This window comes from Palaemon carinicauda, chromosome 33 (assembly GCF_036898095.1).
Source record: "Palaemon carinicauda isolate YSFRI2023 chromosome 33, ASM3689809v2, whole genome shotgun sequence".
In the NCBI taxonomy this organism is placed as follows: domain Eukaryota; kingdom Metazoa; phylum Arthropoda; class Malacostraca; order Decapoda; family Palaemonidae; genus Palaemon; species Palaemon carinicauda.
The window spans coordinates 1433337-1458533 of record NC_090757.1 but is presented as its reverse complement, the minus strand read 5'-3'; positions in this window follow the sequence as shown (position 1 = coordinate 1458533).

Below are 25197 nucleotides of genomic sequence, written 5' to 3'. Positions count from 1 at the left end.
AGGTCAAGGTCTAAGGTCAAGGTCACGGACAAGCAAAAGGTCCAATTCACGTAATCAGCCATAAGTTTGGACATCGTTGTCACAGAGACTTCAAACTTGGTTCATATTCGAGTGTATGAAAATCCATACCAGTTAATACATGTAAAGGCCAAAGGTCAAGATTGAGTCTATGGTCAAGGTCAAGTGAAGGGTCAAATTCCGGTCATCAACAATACGGCCACAATTTTAATCTTAAAGTATGCAACTTTCAGGGATTTCAAACTTATGTAAAGAGCTGGAAATAAAAAAAAATCAAAGGTCAAAGGTCAAGGTCACGGACGAGCAAAATACTTTAAACTTGATTCATATTTGAGTGTATGAACATCCAGGCCAATTAATACATATTAAGGTCAAAGGTCAAGGTTAAGGTCAAGCAAAAGGACGAGAAATAAACTGCCACGGCAGAGGTTTGCGCTCAACTGAGTGCCCCTCTAGTTGTTGTTGTTGTTGTTGTTGCTGTTGTTATTGTTTTTGTTGTTGCTGTTGTTATTGTTTTTGTTGTTGTTGATGATGTCCCTGCAGCTCTTTTGTGGTTTACGAGGAGTGTATCTTTTTAGCGATATTGCAGAAAATTTGAGACAGTATATTGCAAATTTGAGACAAGGTATTGCAAATTGAGACAAGGTATTGCAAATTGAGACATTGTATTGCAAATTTGAGACATGGTATTGCAAATTGAGACAAGACCAGATTACCCCAACCTGTTGAACCCAATATACTTTTTATATCCTTTTATAAAATCTTATTCCACTCAACACTTTTTCCTCGTTGCGAACATTCAGATATCACAGTATCCCAGATACTTCTTATAAGGTTTTATGAGTATTTTTTTTTATTTTGTTGTAATATTTATCTCTTTTTAGTTTATCTGTCTCGCGATGGATTTCGAAAGGTAGAGGAATGACAGGGATATACCTTTTAAAGGTTCAAAGGCCGGTCATGAATGGCAGAGGCAAGGGACAGTGAAATTGCCCCATCAAGCAGAACAATGCCCTTGAGATTGACTATATATGTAATAATTAGAATAGTTAATATTACATGTTTAAAACACATGACGTAATATGTCATGTTGGAGGAAGGTGCTAGCCGTGGGACTTGCTGTAGTCATTCAAATCATAAACAGGAAGTACAATGCAAACCTCGCCAATGTGACATTTTTCTTAAACGTCAACACATTGTCTCAGCGTGTGAAAGTTTGTGACGTCACCGGATGCAGGTGTCTTCCGAGTTTATGACGAAACTCATATAAACTAAGCATACGATATTTGTGATATCGATAAGTTAGTCAGTTCATATCTATACTTCACCAGAATTGGTCATCTGACCAACCCAGCTTCCTCCAGTGATGGATATGTTTAACTCTGTTGTTTTTATAGAATAAATACTTTAAAGCTAATAAGATGTATTCTGTTATCCAGTTACACACATCTGAAACAACACATACTCAATGTGTGCTTATAACAGTAGCACACCAATAAATGGTGGCAGCGGTTAAACTCTAAAAACCAGAGAAAGATCTTCAAGACTTCAAAATAAAAGCTGTAAAACCAGAGAAAGATCTTCAAGACTTCAAAATAAAAGCTGTAAAACCAGAGAAAGATCTTCAAGAACTCAACATTATCTACATGAATCTACAATTTTGACTAAGTATTATAGTCCAGTTAACATTAACAAATGTTATGAATACAACCTGAATCTTCAATCAACATCCTTGGAAACCCAAGGACTGGCGTTCAACAATTGCAAAACATACCCAGGAAGCACTACATTCAACAAGAAACTCGAACGATACATCACTAACAAAACATCAAGAGAGAGAGAGAGGACGTGTCGACATCACACAGACCCATATATAAGCTAAGTACAAATTTTTGAATTCATTCCAGTTTGGGCAGTGAAGTGTAGTTATCACGAGTCGTTAGTCGATTATTACTGGGGTGAGTGAATTGGTAATCTTTGTTAAAGGAAACTCCGAATTCTCATTTAGAATTTTTCTTTCTTTGTGCTAATTCCTTTTTCTTTCAGAAATTCTCGGGAAATGTTTTGGGATTAGTAACATTGTTTGGGGAATTTTGTTATACATATGCGTTTACGCAGTGGGCGTCTGTACTCATATAGATATTTTGATAGAATTGCAAGGGGTCAAAGAGATAGGAAAAAAAAAATACAGCAGTCATGACTCCCCCTGTGAGCCCTTCCCCTGGACCTAGTGGTGTAGGCCAGACTAATCCTCCTCCAATTGTGACGCTTGTAAATGCCAGGTCAGCAATCCTTCCTTTTCAGGGTCGAGTCAACGGGTTCTTACCACAAAATGTGGAGTCATGGATTTCATCCGTCGATGCCCATTTAAATGCCAAACAAATCGTAGACCCTTTTGTACAATTACAAGAAGCTTAAAGTTTTATAGATTTTTCTAAGGGGGATGCGAGTGCGTATTTAAGAGGTGTTTCATTTCAAGAAGCAGTGACCTGGGATGATTTCAAAGTTAGGTTACGCGCGATTTATGGGGGTGAGGAAGCCTTGGATGTAGTATTAACGTTACGAAATACACTTAATCAAGCCACTATGAATCGGCTTAATGTTATTGAGAGAGCAGCTCTCATAGCTGATAGGCTTAACGAATATCAGGACATTTTAGGTCATTCCACTTGGGTTACTAACGATAACATCTCCGTGAAAGATTTTTACGATTAATGTATTTAACTTGCATGACACTTATGTTGCCTGAAGCTTTAGTGCAGTGTTTTGATAAGAAGTTAACGCCGGCAAGTACGGAATTGGATGTCTATAAACAGATAAAGAAACACATGTCCAAGTGTCCAGATCTCGATCCCGTGTTAACTCAAGTTTTTGCAAAGAATGAAACAAAACCACAAACAGTGAACGTAGTTAGCAGTCCAGTAGCGGGAATGACGTGTTATAACTGCAAACGTCAAGGTCACTTAAGCGCAGACTGCAGAACGAAATTTTGCTCGATTCACAACACTGCAACGCATTCATATAATCAATGTTACTCGCGTAAGACACAACAATATCCCAGAAATACACAGTCAATTCCACATATGGAAATAAAAAGAAAAATCCTCATTTTAACAATAAGAAGAAACAACCAAATGTCAATGCAGTTCAGAGTCCAAACAAACAAACACTTCTTCAAATATCACTGAGCCTGGGTCGTCAAACCAGACCTCACAAGGTCAGTCTAATTTTCAGAATGTGCAGAGCAAAGCAAATACCACATAGTTAACTCTAGAGGGGAAGAGAGTGATGTTGGGTCAAGGTCATTCATGTCAACATCAATAGTATTGAATAATCAATTTAATGTTCTATCAGATAATTGTGAGACAATAGATTTTCCTATGAAACACACGGCCGAATTAAGTAAAACAGTGCATGCTCCCGTAGATTTGCAACGAATTCATACAATACTAAGCCAAAATGAGTTACGGCCAACCTTATATGCTGTAAATTTAGAACACAAATCCTTTACGTTATTTTTTGACTCTGGTACTCCACGTAATATCATGGATTTGAAGACACATCATTTGTTGTTTTCGAACTTTCCGATTGAAAAATCCGGAATTAAACTTTCGGGTATAGGAAATAATGAATTAAATGTCATAGGCATAACTCATGTTCAGTTCAGAGTCGGTAATCGCACGTTTGCCGATACATTTGTTGTTGTACAAAACATTAATATGTATCCAGCTGTAATTATAGGATACCCATCTATGGGAAATCAGAACATTATCTTAGCTCCTGCCAAGCACGGCGTGTATATCAAAAGGAAATTCTATAAGTCTTCAAATACCTTAAAGTCAGTTTTGGATAAAAAGGAGACGACAAATGTAACCGTAACGTACGTTGAAGAACCAATAACTTGTCTCACTAATAAAGAAATAATATACGCGACCCAGCAGAATTCTCGTTCACCCGTAATATCATCTTGCACGCAATCTATCGAACCAAACCTACCTTCGAATTTAATAGTGCAAATAAAGAAAACATTACCGGGATCTGAAATATTAATCCTTTCCGATATTTTGAAAACTAACGGATTGTCTGTCATACAAGCTATTTATACAGTAGGCTCACATCAACAATGTAATATCGAAGTTTGTAATCATTTAAATAACACTTTAGTAATTCACAAAAATCAACATATCTTGGATGTAGAAGTTTAAAAACATCGTATTCTTACCGTTGCTGAAATCAATCACTCTCAATCAGTTGCGGATGAATCCCTTTTGCGATCTATTAAAAATAAAATCAATAAGAACATTCAAGACGAAGAAATTCAGCAGAAAATTTTTGAACTTTTAACTAAATATCATGAGGTTTTTTCCACTACGGATGGATCCTTAGGAAAAACAGATGTGATCGAGCATCAAATAAGGTTAAAGGACAAGCAGAAAATTATCTATGTACCCTCATACAGACTCCCTATGAAATTCCAGAATGAAATAAATGATGAAGTAGGTAAAATGTTAGAGGAAGGAGTCATTAGAAAATCAAACAGCCCTTATAATTTTCCTTTAATAGTTGTACCGAAAAAAGATCGAACATGGCGTATCTGCGTCGACTTTCGTCGTCTAAACGAGGAAACAATCCCTGATCGATTCCCAGTGCCATGTACTGACGATATTTTGTCTTTGTTAGGTCAGAATAAATATTTTACCAGTTTGGACTTACTTAAAGGCTTTCACCAGATATCATTAGAAGAAGATAGTATCCCATACACAGCCTTCAGCACAGCCAGGGGACATTATGAATTTTTGCGGATGCCTTTTGGTTTACGTTGTCCTCCTATAACATTTACAAGAATGATTAACATAGTTTTTGGAGACTTGTTAGGGGATATATTGCATGCCTATATGGATGATCTTGTAATCTTTTCCAACACCTTAGAAGAACATCTACGTAAGTTAGAATTAGTACTTCAGAGATTAAGACAACATAACTTAAGGGTAAAGATTAGTAAGTGTGAATTTTTCAAAACAGAATTAATATATTTGGGTTTCATGGTGTCAAGCCAAGGTCTTAAAGTAGTCCATGATAAGGTGTCGGCTATACATAATTTTCCCATACCTACTAATGTCAAGGGAATACAGCAATTTCTGGGTTGTAGTGGATATTACAGGCGTTTTATACGCAACTATTCAATAATAGCCGCTCCTTTAACTGATCTTATGAAGAAGGGCGTAGATTTCATATGGTCTGAGCAACATCAACAGGCGTTTAATACTTTGAAAGATGAACTGTGTAGTTCTCCTATCTTAAAATTTCCTGACTTCGGTAAGGAATTCTTCATTGCAACAGACGCCTCAGACTTAGGAGTAGGAGGGGTATTGCTTCAGCAATATGATAAACAATTTTTCCCGATAGCTTTCTATTCTCGAAAATTGAGAACTTCCGAAAGTAAGTATGCAGTAATAGACAAGGAAGGGCTAGCTATTGTTAATTCGCAAGTGCATTTTAAGTTCATAATTTACGGTTATCCCGTTAAGGTTCTTACTGACCATAAACCACTAACAGAGTTCTTTAAAGGCTTCAACCACAGCCCTAAACGAACTCGGTGGCATTTGATCATTCAAGATTTTGGCGCAAGAATCGGGTATTTACCTGGGAAAGCAAATATCATTGCAGATGCATTATCACGCAACCCCGTGTCATCTTGTACGGAGCCTTTAGCTGAATTAATAGATATATCAACATCCATGCCTATTGTAAAAACAATATCTGAACAAGAAGATTTAGGCTGGAGCGCTGAATTGTTACAGACTGAGCAAAGAAAAGATCAGAAAATAGAAACAATTATAAATGCTTTGAAAGGCAATCATAAGGAAAAGGAATATATAAAGTATAGGCAGCAGAATTATATAATCAAAGATAATATTCTGTGTAGGACTGTGACAAGGAAAACCCGCAATACACCACATGTAACTAACGACCAGGTAGTAGTACCAATCTCACTTATTTCCACTGTCCTGAATTGGTTGCATTCAAATCCATTACATGGACACCCGGGGTTCTCATTAATGTCACAGAAAGCCAAATCATTGTTTTATTGGCATACAATGCTTACAGATATAAAAAGACACATAGCTAATTGTCGCACATGTCAGGAAAACAAAGGGCATACGAAAACACCTGTCAGCCTAGGAGCTTATTCTGTGCCCAATCAACCCTTTGAAAGAATACATTTAGATTTGTTAACAGGATTTTACGAGTCAGACAGAGGAAATAAGCACCTCTTAGTAATTATAGATGCTTTAACTCGATATACAGAATTAATAGCGCTTAAAACTAAAACAGCGATTGAATGCGCTAGGAAGTTTTACGAGTGTTACATTTGTAAACATGGAATTCCACACATGATAATCTCAGACTCGGGTGGTGAATTTAATAATCACTTTCTTACCTCATTGTGTGAATTCCTCAACATAAAGAAAATAAATACCATGATCTATCACCCAGAGTCGAATGGGCTAGTGGAAAGAGCAAATAGGAAAATATTAAATATATTGAGGGGGATCAGACCCCAACTGGGATATTGCAATACCAGCGGCACTGAGTACTCTGAATCATTCATATCATATATCAATTAAAATGTCACCGCATGAAGCATTGTATGGTACCCCAGTTAGAACGCCTTTCCATGTATTAACGCCTACAACTAATCTATCAAATCATTTAAAAGAATGTATAAATGCAAGTATAAGTCGATATGATATCCTTCGAAAGAATTTAGAAGAATCACAAATCATAATGAAAAGGAATCATGATAAAACAGCGAAACCAACTAAAACATATACCGTGGGTGATAACGTATATATTCAAATTAATGTACGAAAAGGGCTCAATTATAAACTAACACCAAAGTTTGAAGGCCCATTTAACATTTTGGAAACATTAACGGCCAATAGGTTTAGAGTTCAAAACGTATCCCAACCCACGGATGAGAGAATAGTACCATTGGCTCACATAAGAAATTAAAAAGAAAAGAGAGGAAAAGAAGTGTGGGAAATTTTTTTTTTATTTTATGTGATTAAAAGTTTTCTTTTTAATACAGGAGTAATTACATATATTTTTCTCGTTACAGGTTTCCAAGATGAATTTTTTGTTGTTGGGAGTGATATTGTTCGCTCAGACATTTTTCTCGTGTGGGATGAGCTCTAAAACTAAAAGTATATATATTAAATATGGCACTATAGTTGAAAGACAAGAAGACATTTTTATTACTTCAACCAACGTAATTGTAGAAGTGAATATGCAAGCAATTTTTCTTCAAGAGAATGATGTCACTAGCTTAAGAACCGCCATTTCAAGGTTTTCTGCCTCATTGGATGAGTTGCATAGAAGACATTTTCATTTGACTACAGAGAGTTTGCTTGGATCAACATTAAAAGTTGCAGAGATGCTATCTGATGACTTGAAAAATAAGACTGACGAGACAGGATCTTTGGCTTATGACCTTTTGATGTGGACTGTAGGACACGAACATAAAGAAAGACGAAATCCGTTTATTTATGCTGCATTAAGCATCTTTGGGTCTGTTGCAAGTTTGGGTTTAGGAATTTCCAATCGTCTTAAAATTAGTAATCAAAATAAGAAAATTGAGTTCTTGACTCATGAAGATGAATTGATTATGTCAGAACTAAGGAATCAGTTAGCTTCAATCGATAAAATTATGGATTTATTAAATGAACATTCAAATAATATCGTTCAGATTATGGAAGTACAAGATTTGTTGGCAACATTAACGTATTATGATTCAAAGATAGATCACATACATAACAGAATTGCACATTTCATTGAGAAATCCAAGGATTATGTAGAAGCTATCACGTTAGCAACTAAAGGTGTATTGTCGCCCCATTTGTTGCCTATAAGTTACTTAAAGTTAATTCTGGAGAACGGAAGGGATAAACTAGGCTATGTTCCTTTGTTAGACGAACATAGGTTAGAATTTTATTACAGCCTAATTACAGTAAACGTAGATAATAACAAGATTATGATTACAATTCCCTTTGATTCTTCTGATGCCTGGCAATCTTACAGGATATCACCATTTCAGACGCAATGGATAGAAAAATATGCACAGCTGACTCATTTGAATTCCATAAAAACTTAATGGATTCATGCGAGTTAGGTATAGTGCTAGACGGTGCTCTCTCCCATAACAGTGAAAATTGTCTGGATAAGCTTTATCCCTTTGACAATAATGAGTTCAATTGCAGACTGAACAATGGCTCGTGGATACGATACGACAAGGACGGCTTCAATGTATCATGCCCTGACGGATCCACGTCCTTCACACACATCTTCGTCGCAGCAGATGGTTGTATCGGGACTTCCCCTAATTCCATGGTGACTGGTCTACGGACAATCATCAGAGAACAAGCCTACTTCGCGAACTTCACGTGGACCTCTACAATGCCAGCACTCCCTCTCCCGTATAACAGACATGTGGCAAAGCGGTTGATGAAACTTACCGAAAGGGACCACCTGTCACCAACTTATAAGGAAATCCTTCACCCCATACTACTAGCAGGTCTGGCGTTTACGGTGGTGATATTTATCGCCGTGAACATCCTTGTTTGGCGTAGGTTACGGCACAGCATGCAGCTACAAAGGAACGTTTCGCCTAGACCCGACAATACTCCATACTGGATTCAGTTTAAAGCCGTTTGAGTGGCCACCTCATTCGCTAAAGGAGTAAATTGTCGGGAAGTGTTTGTAAGAAAAGCTGTTAGTACGCTAGTAATATGTAATTGAAGAAATTTTCTACATTTGCATTGTTAAAAATACATTTAAAACAACATTAAAAAAAAAAAGATATAAATCATTTTTTCTCTCGGCATCTAATAAGATATATCAGCCCTATATATAAATATATATATATATATATATATATATATATATATATATATATATATATATATATATGTGTGTGTGTGTGTGTGTGTACAAAACCGTGGTACGTGTACGTACCAGGAATTCGTGTTTGTGCACTAAAAAATTGAGTATTATGTTAATATGTTTCTGACAAAGGTAACAATTATTCTTTAACAAGTTACCGAATCATATGTAAGTCAGTAGTTTTTTTTTTTGGTACCATATAATCATTTGCTAGCAATGTACCATATATATGATCTTTGTTTTATCATGCATTTTTCTTTTTGCTTTGGTAATATCTTTTTCATATGCATTATTGTTATTATTTTTTAATGTGCCTATTTGGACATTCGTCCTCAGTTGATTATGGCTAAAGTTAAACAAAGAATAATACATATGTCCAGTCACACCTAGTACCCATGTTTTGGCTTGTTGTTAAATTTTTGTGAAAAAATTGAGATAGCTGGCCGAGCTTATGTAATAATTAGAATAGTTAATATTACATGTTTAAAACACATGACGTAATATGTCATGTTGGAGGAAGGTGCTAGCCGTGGGACTTGCTGTAGTCATTCAAATCATAAACAGGACGTAAAATGCAAACCTCGACAATGTGACATTTTTCTTAAACGTCAACACATTGTCTCAGCGTGTGAAAGTTTGTGACGTCACCGGATGCAGGTGTCTTCCGAGTTTATGACGAAACTCATATAAACTAAGCATACGATATCTGTGATATCGATAAGTTAGTCAGTTCATATCTATACTTCACCAGAATTGGTCATCTGACCAACCCAGCTTCTTCCAGTGATGGAGATGTTTAACTCTGTTGTTTTTATAGAATAAATACTTTAAAGCTAATAAGATGTATTCTGTTATCCAGTTACACACATCTGAAACAACACATACTCAATGTGTGCTTATAACAGTAGCACACCAATATATATACATATGACCAGCGCCTAAGCCCCCTCTCCTCCCAAGCTGGACCAGGGAGGGCCAGGCAATGGCTGCTGATGACTCAGCAGATAGACCTATAGTCTCCCCCAAACCTCCATCCTTAGCTCACAAGGATGGTGAGGTTGCAGCGACCAAAGAAACTAACGAGTTTGAGTGGGACTCAAACCCCAGTCTGGGGATCACCGGACAAAAGGACGTTACTAACAGGCCACCACAAGAACATTTTGATCAAACGAAATTAAAGTCTGGGAGTCCCCCCCCCCCCATGCAATTGCTAAGAATCGAACTGCTGCGTGAATTGTCTGGAAGCAACTGACGCAATACTGCTATTACTGGGTGCTATGATTTTTATTCAAAGAGCCCCTATCCAGAGACAAGTTCTAGACCAATGGGTCACAAATTTTGTTCTGTAATTTCTCCTTGCACCCAGTTCAACCACACAGGTATGTAGCAAAAAGTAGTCAAAGCACACTGTGATTACTTGCTAATTTATTTTGAAAATGTACATATATACTTTGCTTCAATGATGATACAGTACTTATAAACGTACAGTTATCTTAGCAACAAGCCTATTCTCTCTCTCTTTCTCTCTCTCTCTCTATCTCTATTTGACATGAGAAAATCTATCTGATATTTCCTTTACTGGTAGTAAGCTGTGTAATTATTCCCCCATAATAACTTCAAATATACCCCAGTTTGAGAAATCCTTCTCTAAACAACCATGACACCTGACAACACTGAGATAACCAGACAATTTTTCTTCACCCAACTACTGCACTGAAATTGTTCAGTGACCACTTTCCTCTTGGTAAGGGTAGAAGAAACTTTAGCTATGGTAAGCATATCTTCTAGGAGAAGGACACTCCAAAATCAAACCATTGTTCTATAGTCTTGGGTAGTGCCATAGCATCTATACCATAGTCTTGCAGTGTCTTGGGTTAGAGTTCTCTTACTTCAGGGTACACTAGTCCACACTATTCTATTTTATTTAACTTCCTCTTGTTTCGTTAAAGCTTTTATGGTTTATGTAGGAAATGTTTGTTTTAATGTTATTGCTGCTCTTAAAATATTTTATTTTTCCTTTTTTTCTTTCCTCACTGGGCTATTTTCCTCTTGGGGCCCATGGGCTTATTGCATCCTGCTTTTCCAACTAGGGTTGTAGCTTAGCAAGTAATAATAATAATAATAATAATAATAATAATAATAATAATAATAATAATAAAATTCCACACTTAAAAATTGACCGTAAAAACTGTAAAAATCCCGACATTTACCGTTTTAAAAACGGATATATTGACGTAAAGGAGTGATATCACGGTCACCAGCACGTAAGATATAATAATAAAGTTAGGTAAAAATTACGGTCGGCTGTATTTTCTAAAATAAAGTTGAGAACAGTAGATTTTCACGGACAATTTCTGATTAATGTTGTTTTTTTTTTCTTTCTTTAGCAGTGCACCCTAAAATTAGGTCTTTTTTTTAACAGTGTACCCTAAAATTAGATTTTATTTTAGTTATTTATATTTTTTTTTCCTCAACAGTGCACCTTAAAATTAAGGTTTTTTTTTTTTTTTTTTTTTTTTTTTTTTTTTTTTTTTTTTTTTTTTCTTCAACAGAGCACCCTAAAGAAATGGAATACTTTTGATGCCCAAAGCAGAATATATATCTTCGAGAGATCGGCCGTTTTCGCCTCCTGCCCTCTAACACAAACAAATCACTTTGCTTCCGGCTATTCTTCAGAATCCATCACCGTTTATGGCCTTTCGTGCGACAGGCGTGAATAGTGATTCTGAGAAATAGCTTTGAATTATGGCGTGGCGCTGTTTGGCTTCGTCTGCTAACACATGGAAAGGGAATTTCATTAGTGATTGTGGATCATTTTTAACGTTGTTAACTGGATCGTCTGTATTGATGTAGATCGTTTTCTACTTCTTGTGCAGTTGCTGTAATCAATGTTATTAATGTTATTGATGTAGATCGTTTTCTACTTCTTGTGTAGTTGCAGTAATCAATGTTATTAATGTTATTACTGATACCTTCACGTTAGAAAGTGTTGAAGTAATAACTATTATTATTATTATTATTATTATTATTATTATTATTATTATTATTATTATTATTATTAGCAGCACACCTGTGACCCTAATTGGGAAGGCGAACTTTTACAAGCATATAGACACAAACGGGGAAAGCAGCCTAGTGTGAAAAGAATAATAAACTTTAAAAGCATTGCGTCAAATATTATATAAGAGAGAGAGAGAGAGAGAGAGAGAGAGAGAGAGAGAGAGAGAGAGAGAGAGAGAGAGAGAGAGATAATTAGCCTTTAAACAATTTCCCTTTAGATTCATTCAAATGTTAATCCTCCAACAGGTATTCGGGAATACGTTATCTACTCCTAAACTCTCATCATACCAGATGCGACCCATTAAACCCCCATCAACTACAAAGCACCCATGTCCCATCTTGGGTCATCAGCGGTACTGTGCATTAACTACAACTTGCTTAATTGCTTTGCCGTGACCTTTAATCGAACCGAGGGTCGTCCTCTCACGGGTGATGTGAGAGTAAATCCGATCAGAGAGTCAATGGCCGATGAACTATTCAAGAACATTGAGCGGCATCAGAATGGAAATAATGCCTATCGCTAAGTGGCAACATATGAGCTTCAGATTCAATTGTGTTTTATATTTGTTACAAAAGGGTTGCGGTGGCCTGTAGGAAACGTCCCTGCCTCGGATTCGAGTCCCGCTCAAGCTCACTGGTTTCTTGGTAGTGTCTGCATCCTCATGATCCTAGTGAGCTAAGGATGGGGGATTTGGGGGAGTCTATGCCTCCTGCTAATTCATCAGCAGTCATTGCCTGTCCCCCCCCCCCTCCCCTTTCCTAGCTTGAGTGAAGATGTGGCTGGGTACTGAATATATCTATCTATCTATCAATCTATCTATCTATCTATCTATATATATATATATATATATATATGTGTATATATATATTTGTATATATATATTCATATATATATACACACACATATATATATATAATATATATATATATATATATATATATATATATATATATATATATATGTATGTATTTGTATATATATATATTCATATATATATACACACTCACACACATATATATATGTATATATATATATGTATATATATATATATATATATATATATATATATATATATATATATATATATATATATATATATATATATATATATATTACATATATATATATATATATTAATTATCAGTCTCTAGGGCATTCTAGTTGGGTGGATAGGGGGCTTGGGCGCTGATCATATTTTTATACGGTCAGTCTGTAAAGGATGGTCCTACTAGGGTATTGGTACTGTCTCTTGCCTCAGCCATTCACGAGCGTCCTTTAAACCTTGAGGCTGAGTGTTGCGAGGCATCGCTCCGCGAATTAGATTTCTCTAGAAACGTAGAAAGAAAATAATCCAATCGCCCCACGCGAAAGTGACTTCATTAAAAGCTCAGTATGACGATAAACCTGATTTGAAACTTTATTAATCCTTTTTATTAGCTTTGTGATTTCGCTTTTTAACAAGGGTTTGTAAGTTTACATCCGACAGAAAGCCACTGATGTTTACTTTTTTTTTTTTTTTTTTTTTTTTTTTTTTTGCCGGGGAGGGGGGTGAGGGTGTTGGTTCAAAGAAATGAGGAATGGAAAGGGTTATGATATTGCCTCTGATTTTGCTTTTTAGAATCGGCTCAGTAAATACGGGAATGGCGGTGGGGGGGGGGGGGGTTGCACGCCAGTGACCTTCGACGTCAGCATGCCAGATAACTCAAAATCAATCAAATAATCAGTAAATACGCTAATTATGATGGCGTGATGTTGATTTCAATTTAGGAAAGCAACGGGTCCCTCAGCAATGTCTAGACTTTAAATGGATTGCTGTTTTGCAGCTATATTCGGCGTTAGAGATCCAAAATACTACTTTCAACCTATTCGAGGAAAAGTCTGTTTACCTATTTTGTTTCAGTGTTGTTTTTAGTTCCAAAGCCATTTAGTTTCAAAGTGTTATTTTTATTTCCAAAGCCATTTTGTTTCAAAGTGTTGTCTTTAGTTCAAAAGTCATTTAGTTTCAAAGTGTTGTTTTTAGTTCCAAAGCCATTTAGTTTCAAAGTGTTATTTTTAGTTCCAAAGCCATTTTGTTTCAAAGTGTTGTTTTAGTTCAAAAGTAATTTTGTTTCTAAGTGTTGTTTTTAGTTCAAAAGTCTTTTTGTTTCTAAGTGTTGTTTTTACTTCCAAAGCCATTTAGTTTCAAAGTGTTATTTTTAGTTCCAAAGCCATTTTGTTTCAAAGTGTTTTTAGTTCAAAAGTCATTTTGTTTCTAAGTGTTGTTTTTAGTTCAAAAGTCATTTTGTTTCTAAGTGTTGTTTTTACTTCCAAAGCCATTTAGTTTCAAAGTTATTTTTAGTTCAAAAGTCATTTTTTTGCAAAGTGTTGTTTTTAGTTCAAAAGTCATTTTGTTTCTAAGTGCTGTTTTTACTTCCAAAGCCATTTAGTTTCAGATTGTTATTTTTAGTTCAAATGTCATTTTGTTTCAAATTGTTATTTTAGTTCAAAAGTAATTTTGTTTCAAAGTGTTATTTTTAGTTCAAAAGTTATTTTGTTTCAAAGTGTTGTTTTTTATTCCAAAGCCATGTTATTTTTAGTTCAAACGTCATTTTGTTTCAAAGTGTTGTTTTTAGTCCAAAAGTCATTTTGTTTCAAAGTGTTGTTTTTAGTTCCAAAGCCATTTTGATTCAACGTCTTGTCTTTAGTTCCCAAGGCTAAAACCTATAAACCAGCTGATCACAAAAGATTGGAGTAATTTAACGCAATTTAGATATGTACAGCTAGACACAGGAATTTATGGTACACCTCGCTCTGAAAAAGTGCATGCAGCCACTACCTTATTGAACGGCTAGCTCCTGTGTTTAGCTCCGTCCACTGCCTCTCCCATTTCTGCCTACATTATCTGTATGCATAATCGCCTTGTGCCAGGGGCTCCTGTGTCCAACTGTACATCTGCATTATATATGTATAGGGGAAATAATGATAATAATAATAATAATAATAATAATAATAATAATAATAATAATAACTAGATGGACAGTTAGTAGAGCGCAGACCTCCGCCGCGGCAGCTTATTTCTCGACCTTTTAGTCGACCTGGACCTTTGACCTTAACATGTATTAATTGGCGTGGCTCTTCATAAACTCAAATATGAACAAAGTTTAAAAGCTCTGTGACAACGATGACCAAACTTATGGATGAATACGTGAATTGGACATTTTGCGTGACCGTGACCTTGACCTTCCAAAATTTAATCATTTCCAGCTTTTTACATAAATGTTAATCTTTGCAAGTTTCATTACTCTACGATTAAAATTTTGACCAGGAAGTTGTTCACAAACAAACAAACACACAAACAGGGATCGAAAACATAACCTCCTTTCAACTTCGTTGGCGGACGTAATAATAATTTTCATAATTTTGACAACTAGGAATGTGGTTCTCTTTAGCAACTCCCTGGTGACCTATTTTGTTCGGAAAAGGAATGTAATTACAGTTTTATTAATATTTTACTACTTCCATGTTCCTAATATTTTTCAGGAAATTACTACGAATGCTATTATTTATGCATAAGACTCTCTTCGTAGTTTATATATGATAGATTTGTTTTAATGTTGTTACTGTTCTTGAAATATTTTATTTTATGATTGCTCAATACTTCTATTATAGTTTATTTATTTCCTTATTTCCATTCATCACTGGGATATTTTTCCCTTTTGCAGCCTTTGGCCTTATAGGATCCTACTTTTCCTGCTAAGGTGAAAGATTGGCTACTACTACTACTACTACTACTACTACTACTACTACTAATAATAATAATAACAGGGGCACTCAGGAGAGCGCAGACCTCTGCCGCGACAGCTTATTTCTCGACCTTTTGCTGTGCCGTGACCTTCACCTTTACCTTCCAAAATTTATTCATTTCCAGCTTTTTACAAAAAAAGTTAATCCCTGCAAATTTCACTAATCTACGATTAAAATTGTAGTCGGAAAGCTGTTCACACACACACGCACGCGCGCTCGCTTGCAAACGGGGTAAAATATAACCGCCTCTCAACTTCGTTGGATGAGGTAATAATGATATTTTGGGGATGATATTAAAATTATCACCAGTCATTCAGTTTTAGGAAGACTCTACGTTACATCGAAATTGATTCAAGAAATTGAAATAAAAATCTGTTCGTAAATGAAAAAAAAAAAAAATATCTTGCCGAGATTGTAAACGAATTTTGTTCCATAAGCAAATGCAGTAACAATCAAAAGAGAGAGAGAGAGAGAGAGAGAGAGAGAGAGAGAGAGAGAGAGAGAGAGAGAGAGAGAGAGAGAGAGAGAGAGAGAGAGAAATAGCGGAAGCTCGTCATGTTTACACTAAACATTACCAGAGCACCGTATTTAAGAACAAACATGCAAGTTAATTATTCAAAAAAACCTGACCTTTTGTTGCCCAATGGTTCAAAGAATAAGTTCCTTTCCATTTTCAAATAAGAAGGAAGGAATTGGAGGAAATCTCCGAAGAATGAGTTTCCTTATGAATTATTATTTCCTTTTTTTTAAATTTCTTACCAGATTCAATGTTTTTTGGCGTTTCAAAGTGGATGGTCACGTAAGTAGTTTTTGATTTCGGTTCGTCTGAAGAAGACGTTTCCCAAATCTTAATATTACTAATGTTTATTACCTTCTTTTTTGCCCATTTGCTTATTCTTCTTTTATCCCTATTTCTTGGCTTTTGTGTCTGGTTGTTAATTCTCAGTGGAGCCTTAGGTGTTTTGGGAAATATAAATGTAAAAAGAATCTAACAATTAAAGGCTGATTCACACTGCACTGTCACGTCACATCATATGTGTATATGGATAGTCTGTAGGGCATTGTTACTGTCCCTTGCCTCTGACATTCAGGAGCAACCTTTAAACCTTTAAACATCGTCATAATCATCATCATCATCATCATCATCATCATCATCATCATCATCATCTCCTACGCTTATTGACGCAAAGGGCCTCGGATAGATTTAGCCAGTCGTCTTTCTCCTGAGCTTTTTTTGGCCAATTAAACACCATAGTCGTGATTAATTGGATTTTTCTATTTCTTTAAGTATCAATTAAGCCAACCAAAACTTTGATAATTATAACATCATACATATTCGACAGTTTCGTTCCTTGCCTCCTGACACCGACAAATGGCGTTGCTCGAGACCATTCTTCAGAATCCATCATCGTTTAATGACACCTCTTGTGAACACCAGGAATGGGCATCCTGGGGGAATAGATTTGATTGATGGCTCGCAGCGTTATTTGTTTTCCTCGTCGTGAGGAGGAGGGAAAGAAATATTATTAAGACGCTCATCTGTTTTTATTAATTTCATTACTTGGGTAATCGACGAATACGTTTGTTTAAAAGCAAGTGGGAGTTGCAGACTAATGCGCACACAAACAAAGCCACACACACACACACAAAAAGAAATAATAATAATAATAATAATAATAGACACCTCACACATCTCGAACTGTCGACCTAACCGCGCCAAGACTCCTCGCTGCTTGGAGGAAGGGCGCTGGTGACTGGTATAACACGTGAACATTCATTACCAGGGTCTAAAGCCATGTCAGGGCAGGGCAACTGATCGGAACTACGATCTACCCCAAAGCCAAAGCAATGTCCTTCATAAAGAAGGCAACCGTTCGTACCCCATAGTAAAAGGGAGAAAAAAAAGCATTTTAATAGAGGTATTATTGTTCGCAAGATCGCTAACATTACAATTCATCTTATTTTTACTATAATTACTTCTTCCAATGCTATTACTGTCACTAATACTACCTTTCGTGTTGATGGGAATTATTATTGCAATTTTTCTTGCATATTGGGGAAGAATTTTTTGAAATTTCAATAAATGTTCTGAAGAGTAAAAGTAATATAACAAAATTAAGATTCTTTTTATGCAAAATAATAAAAAAAATATTTAACTTATCAAATACAATCAGGAAAATATTAAGAGAGAGAGAGAGAGAGAGAGAGAGAGAGAGAGAGAGAGAGAGAGAGAGAGAGAGAGAGAGAGAGAGAGAGAAACTGAACCATTTGATGTATGCACCGAGTATTATCTGTATACCCTATTTGAGAGCAAACATCCTGTTAGTTACTCAAAGGATAAGATGTTTTGTTTCCCAATATTTCAAAGAACAATTTAAAAATAAATATCAATTCAGATCTTCTAGCTTATATACAATAGGTGGAAGAAGACGCAGAGAATGGTATAGCACTCGATTAACATTTCCTAGGTCCGTGGATTCTTCATGTCATGAAGTTTACTCATCCCTTAAGAGTTGCCATGAATCAAGAATGGTGTAGGCTTCAGGCGTCACTTCCTCCAGAATCGAACGTAGTCTCTCTCTCTCTCTCTCTCTCTCTCTCTCTCTCTCTCTCTCTCTCTCTCTCTCTTATAATGGTGATAATAATAGAGAAACTTCCATTGCTTTCTGCATTATTATTATTAAGCTACAACCCTATTAGGAAAAGCAGGATGCTATAAGCCCAGGGGCCACAACAGGGAAAATAGCCGAGTGAGGAAAGGAAACAAGAGAAAATATTTTTAAAAAAGTAACGATATCAAAATAAATATTTCCTATATAAACTATAAAAACAAGAGGAAGAGAAATTTGATAAAAAAGTGTGCCCGAGTGTACCCTCAAGCAAGACAACTCCAACCCAAGAGACAGTGGAAAATCATGGTACAGAGGCTATGACCCAGCCTAGAGAACAATGGTTTGATTTTGGAGAGTCCTTCTCCCAAAGGAGTATACAACTGAACAAAGCATTGCATATTCAGTAACCAAGGGTCAGATTTCTTGCTACTTCTTGACAGTGAAGTTTTTTTTTTTTCCCCCAATCAAAATACATATATCACTGGAAATTCAAAACGTTGATCGTATACAGTGACTAGAGAGTTTACTCATTTATTATTATTATTATTATTATTATTATTATTATTATTATTATTATTATTATTATTATTATTATTATTATTACCCAAGCCACAACCCTAGGTGGAAAAGCAGGATGCTATAAGGCCAAGGGCTCCAACAAGGTAAAATAGCTCACTGAGGAAAGGATATAAAGAAATGAATAAACTATATGAAAAGAAATAAAGAATTAAAATAGAATATTTTAATAGCGGTAAAAACATTAAAAGAATAATATATTTTAAGAACATGAACAACATTAAAACAGATCTTTCATATATAAAATATGAAGATAGTCTTATGTCATTATGTTCAGCATAAAAACATTTGCTGCAAGTTTGAAGTTTTGAAGTCCTACCGATTCAACTACCCAGTTAAGGAGATCATTCCACAACTTGATCACAGTTCGAATAAAACTTCTATAATACTGTGTAGTATTGAGCTTCATGATGAAGAAGGCCTGATTAACTGCAGAACTCTTTTTCGATAGGCTACTTTCAATACCTAATTGCGTAATACATATCTAACTTTGACAGAGTCACCACAAAACTTAACACCAAAACAAAATACTGCACTTATTCCAGTTCCACAATGTTTTGCTCTGATTATCCTGACAAAGACAAATAACTCCACGTGAGGCTGTTTTCCAGAGCTCATCAACAATTAACTGAGCTTCATGTGAAAACCATAAATGGTTATTCTGAGGAATAATTTTGAATAATGGCGTTGTTGTTTTTAACGTCCTTATCTTCCAAATGAAAAGGGAATGTGAGGGTACTTGTTGCTGTTTATCTGTACTGTCTCCATTGTTATTTTACGATCACCGCTTAACTTAATCATGTATGTAATGGTCATATAGGTTTGCTTCAAGCAAATAGGTGTTACAGACTAATACACACACAAACAAAGACACTCCAACACCTTCTAAAAACATAACAGACACAAGTCTGGAACTATCGACCTAACCGCACCAGGACTCCTCGCTGCTGGTAGAAAGGACGCTGATGACTGGTACAACACATGAACATACGCTACCGGGGTCTAAGCGATGTCAGGCAGGGCAGCCGATCGAGACTACGGTCTACCCCAAAGCCAAAGCAAGGTCTTTCATAAAGAAGGCAACCGTGCTTACCCCATGCTAATGTGATAAGCACGTTAATAGAAGGAAAGGCTTAGCAAAACTATTCGTATTCAGTCTTTTTGGAAAATGTTCATACTTTTTAGACACAATAGGTGTTTGGAGATTCAAAATGATTCGTCTTGATTTGAGTTCGCATTATGAAGACGTTTCTGATATGTTTCTTTTTTCACCTTCAATTTGTTTATCAAAGGATTCCTCATCTTTGTAATCAACCCCCTTGTGTATATTTGTCTTTTTGTGTCTGTTATTCTGTTCTGAACAAAATTTATAGGTTTTCTTTAGAGACAATAAGTGAGAAAATCGTTCCAGGAATAACATTTCATGGATTATAGGTAAACTGGGTATAGTTAGCTTTATTAATTCACGTAGACTTTACGGGAAGCTAAAGAGACGTGTACCATCTGTACATTGCTGCAAGTAATAACGCTGTGTTTAGCAAAAGAGAAACTGTTGGCAACGCTGCCTATAAAACAAAGTTGCTGAGCTTGTAAACAAGTTATCAATAACATTTTTATTAGCTTTACGAAGTGATGTTATCAAATAACAATATTTTTCTATACGAAACTTAGTAATATTAATAAAGAAGCTTTTGATCAATGTTAACAAAATAACAAATTTTGTTTTGCAGGTAGCATTGCCAACAGTTGCTCTTTTGCTAAACACAGTGTTATTACCTGCGCCGACGAAGTTGGAAGGAGGTTATGTTTTCGCCCCTGTTTGTGTTTGTGTAATTTGTGTGTTTGTTGGTGAACAGCTGCCTGGCCACAATTTTAATTATAGAATAATGAAAATTGCATGGATTAACTTATGTAAAAACCTAAAAAGGATTAAATTTTGAAAGGTCAGGGTCAAAGGTTATGGTTACGGTCAAGCAAAATGTCTAATTCACGCAATCACTATAAGTTTGGACATCGTTGTTACAGACAGTTCAAACTTGGTTCATATTTGAGTGTGCGAAAATTCACACCAATTAATACATGTTAAGGTCAAAGGTCACGGTCAAGGTCGAGCAAAATGTCGAGAAATAAAACTGCCGCGGCGGAGGTCTACGCTCTACTGAGTGCTTTCTAGTTACCTGCTACAATATACAGTTATCAGACGTCTCCTTAGCTTGCCATGAAGTGACTCGGAATTATTGAAGCCAACTGTACTTCTGAAGAAAATTCCCTCTGAAGTTAACAGATTTATTGGGAATACTATAAATTCAGAAGTGTCTCTGGAAAAGTTTCACTGAGAAACGTTGAAATTGAAAAAGTGATTACAAGCCACTGTTACTGATGTAATTTTTATTTTATTTAGAGCTTCATATGGAATTGTTTTCTCTTTTCCATTTCTTTTATCAGACTGATGATTTACTTTTCAGTCTCTCTTCGGCTTGAAGATTACAAATCTTTATTATAATAGTCGGTTCATTTTTAATTTCTTAAGACTTGTTTCTGAGGTTTTTGAATACACCATATATATATATATATATATATATAAAGTACACATACATACTAGGATACCCCAACATCGATAATGGAAGAGAATAAATAAGACCAATAATTTGCTGAGCAAAATTCCAAAGGAGGGAACTTAGTGTGAAGATTAATAACAGGCTAATCGATATTATATATATATATATTATATTATATATATTTATATATATATATATATATATATATATATATAGATATACAGTATATGTGCACATACACAGATTGAACCCTTCACATCCAATCCCACATTTTGTGGGAGAGTGTGGTTTTCAATTTCAGCTCTCAGGGTATTCCCTCTCACCAGGGTATGACTACTCCCTCTCTCTCCCTGAGCATGACTGGTGAGAAATATGTATATACACTGTATTCAATATAACTATATACTTATACATAAGAAACTTGCTCTTTTTTATATAGGGGAGATATATATGCGGTATATATAGTTCTTTGATTTTTTTTTTTTTTAAACGCCAGTAATTGTTGTCATTCAATATGTTTATATCTTGTAGTATCGGATTTAAGCATCATAATAGGATAAAAAAAAAAAAACGTTTAGAAATCTTCAACAAAACGAACTTCAGTGAGTAAATGTCACAAAAGCTATTGACGATTGGTGATGAAAATGTGTTTGTTGAAAGCATAAACAGTTTTCCCCGACTTTTAATCAATGAAATATGATATCAAAGGCCTTTTGAATTTCCATGGTGATCAGAACGTAACCTTGATATATCTCACAACATCGTATACATCGCCGAGGTCAACATTTTTCTCCTGAAAGAGATAGTTGACTTGAGTGGCCTACCCTCTTATTCAAGTGGGACTAAGAAGGTCGAAAGGAGATGATTCGTCATTATTATTTCCTTGAATTCCCTTAAAACCTCTGAAAAGGAAATGATTCAAGATAGAGTAAACATTATGTTTATCTATAAAAGGCATTTGAAGAGAGAGAGAGAGAGAGAGAGGAGAGAGAGAGAGAGAGGATGCCTTTGATAGAAGATATTGGAGATGGCGCATCAGGCAAACCAACCCCTTATGTAGGGACAATAGTGGGAAAGAAGAAAAAGAAGATGATGAGAGAGAGAGAGAGAGAGAGAGAGAGAGAGAGAGAGGACATCACAAGGTACCGCATTTGATGAGTTGTTGACTTCGATTCATAGGATTCCCTTGGTCATTTCAAAAGTTCTTGTACTGAACAAATATTAAAGGAAATATCTAAGAACGCTGTTGTCTCTTGACTCCCGATTGTTTTCATTTCTCTAGAGAGACAATGACCTTCATAGTTTCTATACGCATCTGGAGGTCTTTGTTGATTTATATTCTCGTTAAGAAAGCCTCTTTTCACATTTGTATACAGGTATGTCCCTTCAACATTTATATAATTCCATGTAAATTCTTCCTTTTTGGTTTTTATCGTAATTCTTCTTCTTCTTCTTCTTTTTCTTCTTCTTCTTCTTCTTCTTCTTCTGTAGATTGCCGAATAAAAAGAATTCAATGTCTGTCTACTTGTCTGTCCAAACATTTATGGGTAACAGTGACAATTATGAATGCGTGCATAAAGACGAAACTATATTTTTAAAAATTCGTCCATTTAAAGATAGAAAATAGAAACGCCACCCTTACAGAATCCTTATTATTTATCTAAATTCATGCGGCGTCAAGGACCTTAGATGTCATGAAGCCAGAAAACCCCAAATCAATCAATCAATCAATCTTTATTCATTGCAGAGATGCACAAACAAGCATGTTTTGCTTGCCCTCATACGCAGAACTGTATCCGCTAACCTTTATTTTTCAGTCATATCAGGAATATCCTTTGCCAAACTGTCTGAGCGAGATTCCTTTGGTAAAGACTATTTAGGAGACCTAGAACTCTGTATCAAGGGTCATCTTTTACTAGAGAATTCTCTTTTTAAAGAGAAGGAAATAAATAACAAAGATAGTTCGATAATAATTTTGTCAGTTTTCTCAATAACTATCGCAGGCAATGGCTGTTCGGTTGAATATTATACGTCAGCTACATCAATATATATATATATATATATATGCATATATATATGTATATATATATATGTATATATATACACATATATTTATATACATATATATATATATATATATACACACATATATATATATATATATATATGTATATATATATATATATATGTCTATATATATATATATATATATGTATATATACATATATTTATATATATATATGTATATATATATATGTATATATATATATATATATATATTACCTTTTTCATAATCTGCAATAAAATATTTACTATAGTTTTTAAACAACTCAAAAGATATTTGAAAAGACTTATTTATTCACATAATTTCTTGTATAAACAAATTAGTTGCAAGAAAATTTGTTTTCTAGTTTAAACAAATTCTTAACTAATACTTGCAAAGAATGCCAGCCCCTAGATACCAGTACACAGGCCTTGCGTAAACTCACGCGAATATAACAAAGTAGATAAGCCTACTGTGAGTGAGCGGTTCGGCGTCCAGTTCCAGTTCGATGGGTGGTTCAGTTTCCGGTTCCAGTTTGAGGAAGCGGTTCAGTATCCGTTTCCAATTTGATGGAGCAGTTCAGTGTCTGGTTCCAGTTTGATGGAGTGGTTCAGTGTCCGGTTCCAGTTTGATGGAGTGGTTCAGTGTCCGGTTCCAGTTTGATGGATTGGTTCAGTGTCCGGTTCCAGTTTGTTAGAGTGGTTCAGTGTCCGGTTCCAGTGTGATAGATTGGTTCAGTGTCCGGTTCCAGTGTGATAGATTGGTTCAGCATCCGATTCCAGTATGATGGAGAGGGCCAGTGTCCGGTTCCAATTTGATGGACTGGTTCAGTGTCCGGTTCCAGTTTGTTAGAGTGGTTCAATGTCCGGTTCCAGTTTAATGGAGTGGTTCAGTTTCCGGTTCCAATTTGAGGAAGCAGTTCAGTATCCATTTCCTGTTTGATGGAGTGGTTCAGTATCCGGTCCAGTTTGATGGAGTGGTTCAGTTTCTGGTTCCAGGTTGAGGAAGCAGTTCAGTTCAGTATCTGTTTCCAGTTTGATGTAGTGCTTCAGTTTCGATTCCAGTTTGATGGAGTGGTTCAGTGTCCAGTTCCAGTTTGATGGAGTGGGGTCAGTGTTCCGATTCCAGTTTGATGGAGTGGGTCAGTGTCCGATTCCAGTTTGATGGAGTGGATCAGTGTCCGGTTCAGTTTGATGGAGTGGTTCTGCATCTGGTTTCCAGTTTGATGGATTGGTTCAGTGTCCGGTTCAGTATCCGTTTTCAGTTGAAGAAGTGGTTCTGTGTCCAGTTCCAATTTGAAGAAGCAGTTTTCTGGTTCCAGTTTGAAGACGCGGTTCAGCGTCCAGTTCCAGTTTGATGGATTGGTTTAGTGTCCGGTTCAGTATCCATTTCTAGTTGAAGGAGTGGTTTCTGTGTCCAGTTCCAGTTTGAAGAAGCGATTCCCCGGTTCCAGTTTGAAGAAGTAGTTAAGTGTCCTGGTTCCAGTTTGAAGTTGTTCAGTGTTTAGTTGGTCCAGTTGAAGGAATGATGCGGTGTCTGGTTCCAGTTTGGAAGTGGGTTCCACTATCTGGTTCCAGTTTGAAGGAGTGGTTCATTGGTTGG